Raw genomic sequence first — 11,642 nt, 5'->3', positions numbered from 1 at the left:
TAATCAAGGTAAGCTCCTCTCTTGTACTTTCTTGCTGCTATTTTTTTAGTTCTGCTATGTTATCACAGGGCTTTATTTTAGTTTCAGCTATATTATTTTTAGTTTTGCATTATCAGATGAATATGATATAGCAGAGAAATGCAATTTTTTTTTCTACAAGTAAAGTTTCTTTGAAATCAAGTGCTTTATATACATAAATTCCATAGGTCAAGAATACTGACTACAAACAGCTAACTGGTTTTGAGAATAGAGTGCATGGACTTTTCAACCTTCTATGGTTCCCCTGTCAACCAAACCACTCAATTAAAAACACCAGACATTTCTGATTTGTTGAAAAATGAAGTAGGTTGTCATAATAAAATAAACATCCTAACTTTTCAAGTTTGTATTACACCCCAACTGTAAGTCAAGATTTTGGTAAGTTTTGATGTTTGAGTCATACCTAGTCCCCAACTTTAGATCAAGTTATCAATTGTTGGTTTCATGCAAGTGTAGTTTACCTAGTTACACATGAAATACAGGGGCCAAAGGTGTTCACGTAAATAGGGATTTTGTCTTCTAATTGACAAAATGGACAGTCGACTATCTCTTCCAGTGATCCATGACAATCAGAGAACATATATAAGTCATTTTTATTTTGTGAAAAATCCTGATTATGCCTTAACCTTCTTTCGACTCTGAAAGTTTTTGTATCATAGCCTCAATCTGTTATTCCATACAAACATCTTCTTTCATACCCTAGTTGTCATGATTTCAAGTTAGTCTTCGAGTTTTTATAGTTCATTCACAAAAAAAGACTCCAAAACCTCTCTCGGCATATGTCTGATAAGTCTATATAGCCCCACATGCTCAATGTCATCCTTGACAACACAGCCACCCATAAATGAATTAATTTGATCATCGCTCAGTTTACTTCACGAGCCATTCATATATTTCTCAATCCTCTTTATCTCTATCTTACACATGTAGTGAGGAATATTCAAATGGATATCTATGGAATAGTCAAACATATGAACATATGTAGAGATTAGATATATATGGAAGAGTCAAAGTTTATAGATGGAATTGGATGCAAGAATCTGTGCCAACCTGGAGGGTGTTATGATCAATTATCGAACACAAAGCATCATGTACGTGCCTCCGGACCCTGGACTGAATAAGATTTACAACTAGTTGCAATTACAATTTCCATGGCTGTCAATGCCCAATTTCAATTTAAATGGAAAACAATGAAATAATTATAGATCAGCATGATTTTTAAGATTTACATGGCTATGTTAACAAAGATCTCTCTTTTAACCACTTCGAGATTCTCATGACTCCAGGGATCATATATGAACCTTCCATTTTAAACAGTTATTTATGACACATGTTGCCAAACATAGACTTCTTCTATTTGAAGGAAGAGAACAATCCAATGATTTGTCGATTCAATAATAAATGAATATCCATAAAAACGCTTGCCTAGTCAAGGATGTTTCTACCTTTGGATCCTGCAAGTTACTATATATCAGCAAAACAGTTCTAGTTAGAAAGAGAAAATTTACTATTGTGTATGCACACTAGCCTATCCCAGGTGGTGGTTAACTCCCTACTTTGCATGTGAATGGTTTTCATGGTTGTTCATGCCTCTAATTCCTAAGCTTTCAAACTTCTCAACTGATTTCTAATTTTCTGAATAAGAGTTTTTATCTTTTTACTATTTTTAAAGGGCAAGAAGTGGATTAATTTGATAAATTTTTTTTTAAATAAGTCAGTAATTTAAAGTTGGGATATATTTAGTAAGATTGGAAGCTTCTCAATTTACCAACTAGTCTAGATTTATATTTAACTCTAGACCTAGTTGGTGGGTGAATATAATTTGAAAATATAATATAAAACTGGTAAAAAAAAATATTAAACGTCATGTGATGGGCGGTTTAAAAATAAAAAAGTCAAAAAAAAATCGGTGATGGGTAAGGGTACCCCTCAAATTTAACCCTTGACAGGGAGACTGCCTTTCTAGTTATTATTATAGAAGGATATTTCTATTGTAGGGTTTATTGCAAGAACTCATTATTTTGTAGAAGAGAAATTTAAAGATTTATTATTATTTTGTTTGTTTAAGGAATCTCAACCATAGTACATTATCTCCACAAAATATTATTTACTTCCAACTCTTGTTGTAGGAGGTCGACTTTGAGGCTATAATTATTTATAGGAGAATTTCTTCTACATGAGCTACTATTATATTGGGTTATTATTTTCTCCCCTATTATTTGAAGGTGTTCAATTTCCTTATGGAGGCTAAAGATTTTTCATTCGCTTTCTTTCAAGTCCAATATAGATCGATTTCTCAAAGGGGGGAATCGATATTAATAAAGAGAGATGAGGAGAGACAAGGCAGGCTAAATACTGAGATCCATTGATGCCAAGCCATAATGTCATCACTTTATCTTTGGAAACACCTCAGGAATCAATATATTGATACATCATTTGATTCTTTGCGCTACAATACCTCTACGAATAAAAATGGCAACAACTGACAAATCATAAGCAAGAGCAGAACAACAGGCCTTTCTCTCGAAAGATCCATATTATCCTTAAACAGTCAACAAATATTCAGAAGAAATATGTAAAAAGTGGCAAGCTATTCACACTTGTATTTGAGCTACAACGAATGAAGTCAGTCATAAACATTCATAAGGTGGAGGAATTAGAGACATGTCTATCCAAGTTGGGGAACCTAGAATGGAATAAATTCTGTTGGGCTCTCAAGCCATCCATGCATGTATTAATAAAAACCAAACTCTGGGATCATCATTGCAAAGAGGACAAGCTCACAATTGCTTCTTGTCTCAGAAGGATCATAACTTTAAAATTTCCACTACTTCCTTACAATAACAATATCATGAGAGAGATATCACAGCTGATAGGAGAATCCCTTTAGGTGTTGAAGAACATCATCCTTCATATCTTTCAAAAGAAATGCAAAATCTTAGAACTCATGACAGAGTTTAGCTTTGGCACATTCATGATAAATATGGAATGTGAAGACTTAATCTTTCAGGTGTTCTAGAACTTTTACACTAGAATTACATCAACTCATCCAGATCATGTCAAAACAAACATACAAAATATTATGCCAATTTTTTTGGAAGGAGATGTCGACATCTGCAAGATACTAAGATCCAAATTTTTGATCATTTGGAGAAAGGAACTAGTTGTATCACTAGTCGCCTATGATCTAGTCGAAAATTTGGTCATGCAAAACATAAAATTGCTCAAAAGAGTGTTAACTAGGAAGGAGCTGAAGAGGATTGATGGAGGAAGGGATAATAAATAAAATAAAACCTATAGTAAGAATGAAATAAGAAGGATAGGTATATGCTTTATCTGCAAGGGACCTTGGGCACTTAACCATTCATGTCCAAGTGAAAGGAAGGAGGAAACAAGGACAAACCAAAAGGAGATTCTTTTGGATCATGAGGACTCATCTAAAGAATTCGAGCAGTCAACTATAGATGGTGAGCAACATCACAATATTATTCAGAGAGACTTGTAAGACAAGTTGATAATAATCAGTCAACTTGACAAAATACATGGGGAAAGGAAGGAGGTAATTATTCCTAATGATGTGGTAGACTCTTGTAGAATTGGGTCCATCCATGAAGAGTATGAGAAATCAAGTGTAAATAAGAGTCCACCAGTACATCCATGTTTGACAACCAGAGAGGATGGACAAAAAATTGTCCCCAAAGGTGGAGAAGGCCAAGAAGAAGACATTCAAGGAGAATTAAATGAGGAGCCAATAATGGTAAACCAACATGATGAGCATGATCATGAAGGGGAGCATGACAGACATAATGTGTAGGATGAACCATTCCCAGAGAGCCAGTCAAAGGCTCAAGTTGAAGTGGTGGTCATAGGGCATCCGGTGCAAATAGGTAAAAAGATATTCAACGGGGCACTAGCATCTCCAATAGAGGACTTTAGGGAAAAATTGCACATTTCAAGACAAATCTTATCATGTTAAAGAAGAGAGTTTAGGACAGCCCAAGACACTACCTTACCGGAGAACAGAAAAATTGAGGAGTTTTTGTGCTACTCAACAACCCCCCATTTATTAATAGTGATAGTCAATATTATATTAACAATTGGGAACCCTTTAAAAAAAAATCCTTCCAAAAACAAGATTAGCATTTAGGCATTTTTCTTGTTAATTTTTGGAATGATGCAAGATATCAAGATAAAACCTTTTGAAAAAGCTAGCAAATGTTCGCCTTTTCGCATATCGCAAGATCAAGCATGTAAAAAGCCTTTCCATCCACCAAAACTAGTGAAAAGTGATCAAAAGAGAGCACCATGCTAGACCTCGAAACTATTAGGTTTCCCATATGAAGTAAGTTCTAAAGAATTTCTTATTAAAATAAGGCCCGCATCACAAATCACCACTCACAAGGAGTGCGCCTTAACAAAGTATCTTAAACCATGTGATATGCGAGATTGTGATGACACAATCTCCCTTATCGCATCGCATTAAGAACACTTAAGAGGAGCTCGAAACCTTATCATCATGCAAGATTGTGAAATGTGATTGAAGACCCAGACCCAATTCTGAAATATGTTATAAACAAGCACTCAAGTCCGCTGCTTAAGGAAAAATGGATTTACATAGAAAATCCTAACAAATAAGCTATGCTTTGAAACCGATAATGAGCGGATCTCATTTGGCATCCCACAGAAACTAAAGAAACGTTAAAGAAAGCACGATAATCACAATGCGATAATGCAATTTTCAATATTGCATCGCAATCGAAAAATCGGCATTTTCACACTTTAAAGGCTCGCCACCCTAAAAATTTCTTCCCCGACTTATGATGCAGAGCATTAATGAGAAATAACACTAGGGATAATGAACCATTAGTGGGCATTTATTAAGGGTTAATAACATTTACGTTTGAAAGATAGTTCAACGTGATATAATATCTTCTCACCCGCGTTAAAATAAAAACTCCTTTCTTGTAACCTTTTCAAAGTTATCTACACTATTCATTCTTAGGTTCATTCTTATCTCTGTATATTTGATAGCTTCTATTTTGCTCCATTTTCAGGAAAACTCCATAGAAAGAGTCATTGGGAGCAATGGCAAAGAGGGGCAAGGTAGCCGCATCTAAGAAATCAGAAATGACTCATTTATTCTCTGATACTACATGCAGTAGAGACGACAGAACCTCTACGTTGGAAACCATGTATGATTTATTAGAAGAAGAGAAATCAAGACCTCTAGTAACAAAGGCCACAGCTGATGGTCATGCTTCCTCAAACACCTCCATCTTTGAGATGGCATGCTCATTTCTGCATCGCATAGCTGCGAGACCAAAGATAATTCCATATACATATATGGTCAAGTGGATAATTGATCAGGTGGATGTCTCAGACAGAGAATTTAAGAATAGCAGGTAGGAGGTTATGGGATCTTTTTCACCAGACAACCTATGACTTATGTACAATCTGCTAGAGCCACAAGCATTCTACAACAAACAGTTCCTCGAGAAATTTTCTAAGGAGAATGAAGACCCAGCAGATGTTATGCAAACCTGGATGCAAAATGAAGGCAAGATCAAAAAGGATAAATCGGGTATGTATTCTACAGCATCTATAGCTCCCCCTCATAGTTTTGCAGCAACCATGCTATGTAGAATGTTCGACAAGCCCGATAGTACCAAATTTTCCCCAGAATGGTTGTCATTAATAGATGTAGCCATAAACACAACAATAATGAATTGGGCCCAAATTTTTTCTGATAATTTGGCAAAAGCCATAATAGAGTATAGGAGAAAGAGGAGTATCTCTTCTAGGGTTTACCCTCCATTTTTCATGAGTGCCTATATAATGGATGCTATCTGTTTTGGTTCCAAATTTCCTATCATGGGATGGAAGTGGACTGTGAAAGACCCGCTTCCCATTCATATATATCATAAGAATATGTGGGAGTCTCAGTTTCACCCCCATTTTTACAGAATTTGTCAAGGAGTTATGTTGCCTATTCATAAACAGGTCTACAACAGGAATGCCCCTAGATTTTCTAGAGAAGCTGAAGTAGATATCCTACCTATAGCCAGATGGTTTGGGGAGGAGACATTTACATATATTAGAGTATTCGGGAGCATTGATTTGCCACATGTCCTCCCATATTATGCCCCTGATAAGTTAATGGCTAGGGAGATAGCCTCGCAAACAACAGGAGAAGGTGGCCTGAGCAAAGGATTGAAGGAAGAGAAAAAGTCCATTTGTCCTACATTTCCATTGGAATGTGGTGCGTTTGTACTGCACAATTTTGGACATGCACGCAAGGAAGCAGAGATTATGAAATCTTTGAAATTGGCTACATTTCCAGGAAGATAGCATGACTCGAATGGAACCTGCCAAAGACTTCAATCCTATGGTGAAAGTGAAAATATCCACCCATAAGGAAGATGCATTCAATGACATTTTCCTACAAAAAGAGACATTTTCAGAAGTAAAACATATGGCTTCACTAATTTTTCCCCCAGATGACCTTAAGGCCTTCCACGAATAGAGGGAGAGGAGATTATTACAGGTCCCATTGGACCTGCTACAGATTGAACCAATAAGGGCGCCAACTCCCAGTGTAAGGTTAGAGGAAAGCTCCAGAGAAAATTATAAAGATAATTCCTGAGCAAAGTCCCAGGAGAAGTCTACCCATGAGTCACAGCACTCAGAGCAACAGTCCCTGAATGGGGATAGTAAAAACAAAGAGTTTGAGAGAGACACAGTCGGAACTACAAAAAAAGTAGCCAAGCAAACCTTAGCAAAGAAACAGACTGAAATTCACTATACCTCCACCCAGTCGGAAAAACCTCTACTTGTTGATTTAGAAAAAGAATGGGAGCATTTTAATAAAAAACTCCATACAAAAGAACAAACATCTGAAGTACAGACTCCACAACACATATCAACTCAAGAGGTTACAGTGGAGAAAATTGTAAGTACTTAAGATATAGAGCTTATTCCTACCACCCCCACTTCTAAAATTGTTTTAAGAGTTGAGGAAATTCCTCCCTTAGATGTGTTTTATAGCCCTACCCATAAAGTTGTCATCAAAAGGCAGAGGAAGAAAAGAAATTTGGATGTTGCAGTTGTCACCACTCTCGACAATGAACCAATGGATATTGTTTGGAGAGGTTCGCCCATGGACCCATTTGAGAACCTTACGAGACTATCACAATTTGCAGGAGCCTATGCTATGACAACTATTGGTAAAGCAACCGAGGTTCAAATGCTGCTAAGAGAAAAAGAACAAAATATCTTATTGTTGGAACAATTATTAGAGCAAGAAAAATCTAACCAACAAGCATAGTTACAAATTTCCAATCTAGAACAGGAGTTTGAATAGATGCAAATACAACATCAGGCCAACCTAGTAGAAAAGGACGTGCAGATTCAAGCTATGATAGATAAGTATGAAGACAATCCACAAATCAATCAGTTCATAAAAGAAGCACTCAGCCTTAATGCCCAACTAAAGCAACCAAAGGAACTTCTGTGCCAATAAATCTCACAAGTAAATCCTTACTGTGAGATTAGTGATAAGATACCAAGCCAAGTTGTCGACATGAGGCTTCAGTATGAAGAAATCCATAAAAGGATTTCTGACTTTATCACTTGGAAAGAATCAGAAGATGGGCAAAAGGCTTATTTTCCAAAACTGGAGGAGTCATATAAAGAAATTCTATTTGCAGACTGGGATTCTCAGCTCAAGCAAGTAGAAAGGGCAACAACGGTCGCGGAAGTAGCAGAAAATAGCATCATTGAAGCCATTAACAAAAATCTACATGGTGCCAACCTAGTTGTTGAACCTATACCAAGATTTCTTCCAAAATCTAATCAACTGGAGTAGCAATGGAGACAAGCAGCAAAGGAAAGGGAGGAGGTTATCTGACAAATGAGCAAGCTGAACTGGGAAGCATACTGGTAATTCTTAGTCAAGCCATGTAGCCAGTGGATGAACCTATGTTGCCTAACCACTTCCACATAGAAAATGGTGCCAGCACTGACAAATGTCGTATTTATTGGGAAATTGAAATCTGCGATTGACCAACCGACATAGCTCAAACCAATGACGGATATCTGCAATCTTAAGGATCAAATGCAAAGGAGTTAGTCACCTTGTTTTATTTCTATTTTAGTTTCATTTCGCATAATCTGAGGAAGGTCATTTAAACCTCCTAAGCTATTTGTGTAATTATCTATTTTAGGACTTACCATTTTAGTCTTTAAACCTCTCTCATGCATTTAGAGAGGGGTCCATAAATTTTATCAAAAACATTCTTCAAAACATGCACTTTTGTACCTTTAAGGAGGTTCTGGTAGAATGAATGGAACATGATCTATTTTTTTTATATATGGCATGTTCTACTGAAATTTCACTTTTGCACTCTTAGATGATGTTGGATTGGTTGGAATTAGATTGATATTATTGAAACACATGAGCAGAACTTATTACAAATGGTACTTTTATCTTGTGATTTTGTTTTATTTATGTATCAGGCAATAACTTTTCTTCAATTTCTTTGTGTATGAAAGTTTGAATTTCAGTTAGAATTATTGCACTTTTGTATGGTGTTGGCTTTAATTTCCTGGTGAATATGTGAACGATTCTACATGTGATATATCTCTCACAATCGTTTTGGCTAACTATTTATCCAAAACAATTATTGCTAAATGATTTGATTTCTTATTGCAGTTGAATGATATTTATTACCAATTTCTATAGGACATTATTGTAGATCACATATCTTGTTTTTATTCTCGGGTATAGTTATATTTAGGTAGTGTTTAAAACTAGGATATATGCATGTGATTAATAGTTTAGATTAGATTACACTTAGTTAAATCATTCCCCCATTACATCATATATCACCCCATCAACACTACCAAAATATCTTTTTGGGAAACTGGTCCCATTATCCCCAGTCGGAGCCACTACACCAAACGGAAAAGGAACTGCCAACCAAGGTCCAGACTAGGTGGTTTTCCCCCATGTTGTCACAATGATTTTTGAGGATTCAACCTTTTGGCGCTAGAAGGAGGGCCCGAACTATGAATGGAAAGTAAATTCAAACCGACTGGCCATTATAAGGTTAATACTCCCTCACCCACACCTCCAACTTCCCGATCGCATTCTAAATCTCTGAATCCTAAGCGAGAAGTTGTAAAAACACCCTCAGAACCCACTGCTAAAATTCCACAAAAACCAAATCATTCTTCTTCTATAGAAACCCCTAAAGTCCAATCTCTGATTCATAAGCTACAAGGTATTTTGATATCTCAAGAAGAATCTAAGTTATCCCAAGATAACATTACTTCTCAGTTTCCCTCATCTCAACGGTTAACTAGAGCACAGAGTGAAAAGTTTGGGATTCCCCCATTTGAATTCCCTCTACCAAGTCATAAGAGAGCTAAGAAGACATCATCTGTATCTCATAGTGAGGTTCTTCCATCATCCTCTCAATCATCTTCATTCATTCCATCCATTTCATCGCAAGATCAATCACCCACCTCACAACTCTAGATCGTGATTTACACAGGTACTAGAACTAAACCCTCCTCTCCCCAATCACCTTCAACCATTGGAACATCTTCTTCTACGCAGACACCAACAATGGCTCAAAATCATCCCTGTCCATGGACAAATCCAGGAGCTATAAGAATGGCAGGACCTTTACATCCATTACCAACTCATCTTGAAAAATGTCTCCCAAATTTCAGTCCTAAGAATGGCCTACTAGTTGAGGAACATATCAACAATTTTATGCTGTCTATTAATCTAAATGCAGTAGTAGAAGAAGATGAAGTTGTAAGATTATTTCCTTATACTTTACAAGGATCAGAATGATCATGGCACTTCTCATTACTAATAAGTTTCTATAAATAGTTGGGATGCTTTTCAATACCAGTTCCTAACCAAATTTGGAGATGATAGATCCACGACTACCCTAATCAATGATCTCTCCAATTTGAAAGCCAAACATAAGGAACCAATTAAAGAATTCAACTCTCTCTTTAATAAATTATTGAATAAAATACCAGTGGCATCCAATCCCAGTAATGAAGTCCAAAACGAGACGTACATTTCTCCTCTCCCTTTGAACACAACGATTTTCGTCGATAGGGTTGCCAAACCAACTTTGGCAGAAAACATGAAATAAGCAATAGCTGTAGAAAAACAAATTTTAGCCTTAGATAACAAAAATTCTTTAGAAGAATGAAAATATAAGAATGTGACTTTTAGGGATGAATCCAATAAAAAAGCACCTAAAGTTCCTTTTGATCTTGAAGGTTTACAAAAAGTCATCAAAACCATGTCTAATGAAATGGTTGAAATAAGAAACAAGTAGCAGAGACTTCCTCAAAGAAATCTTTCAGACCATATAAGAGGAATTCCCCTATTGACCCTAAGCCACCAAATGCTATATCGAACACTAAATCAGATGGATAGAAAGATGAAGTCTCAACAACTAAAGAACAAACAGATGATGAGGAAGTGGTTGAGTTATAAGGGATGTGGGATTTTATCCTTTCGAATGAAGAAACACAAGAAGCCTTGCCTGTTGCAACCCTAAGTAGAGGCTCTGTTGATTCACCTTAAACAAATCAAAAGTAGAAGGTATTAACTCTCACTCCCAAGGATAAAAAAACAGGTAAGAAGTATCCATCCAAATCTACCCAAACCGCTCCTCTTCAATCAAATTATTCACCTCCAACCAAGACTATGATAGTATCCGATGAAATGGAATACAAAATTGTGGCTGATATGAAAAAAACTAGGGTGAACATTACCTTTCATGAGCTTAGCAGGTTGAAACATCAACGAAAGATGCTACTCAAAGAACTCAAAGTAGTCCCTACTTCGCTTCTTCCTATCGTCGTACTCTCACAAGCTTCCCAAGAAATGGGAAGGCCCCCTAATACTTCACTAGACAGAATCAATCCTATCGATATTGCTCTAATTAGAGGAAGATCTAAATCCCATACTCCTCCATTTTTATTGACTTTCAAAATTTTCAAAAACAATCTACACAACTATTTAGTTGACTCTGGGCTTCATCTAATATTTTACCAAGAACAATTTGTGTGAAATTGAATGTTCAGCCTCAAAAATCCACTGTGCGCATTGTGCAGTTAGACCAAACCCAAGTCGAAGTAATAGGGGAACTTAATCAAGTTACCATTAGACTTTCATCGAACCCTAAAGTATGTCAAGTCATTGACATTCTTGTCGTTGATATTTCAGAGTTCTACGACTTAATCCTTAGTAGAGACTGGTTAGAGAAACTCCATGGTTATTTTACGACTGACTAGTCTCACATGTTGCTTCCCTATAATAGAAAGACAAATCAAATAAGGGTTGATCGTGAAAAGAGTCAAAAGTATATTATTACAGAATTAGAAGGAGAGAACGAACCAGTTTCATATAGTAGCAATATCATTGGAAACTACTCAGTTGAATCATTTCTAGGAAATTTAAATGCAAATACTTCACCTTTCTTGGAAAATTTTGTTGTATCGCAAGTTGAAAATTTTTCTCAAACAGATACTTCTAAGTGTATAAATTTTTTAGATAAACCTATAGTTAG

The 11,642-nt window shown here is 36.2% G+C and overlaps 1 pseudogene; it reads right to left on the bottom strand.

Moving 5' to 3' along the window:
- Positions 1–369: 369 nt before the first annotated feature.
- LOC149163079 (uncharacterized) lies at positions 370–965 on the bottom strand (annotated as a pseudogene).
- Between the last annotated feature and the right edge of the window lie 10,677 nt (positions 966–11,642).

Source organism: Pinus tabuliformis, chromosome 5_2 (genome assembly GCF_031772625.1).
Source record: "Pinus tabuliformis cultivar Carrire ecotype Pingquan chromosome 5_2, CPIR1, whole genome shotgun sequence".
Lineage (NCBI taxonomy): Eukaryota > Viridiplantae > Streptophyta > Pinopsida > Pinales > Pinaceae > Pinus > Pinus tabuliformis.
The sequence above is the reverse complement of the archived record's forward strand: the minus strand, read 5'-3'. Positions and strand labels throughout refer to the sequence as shown.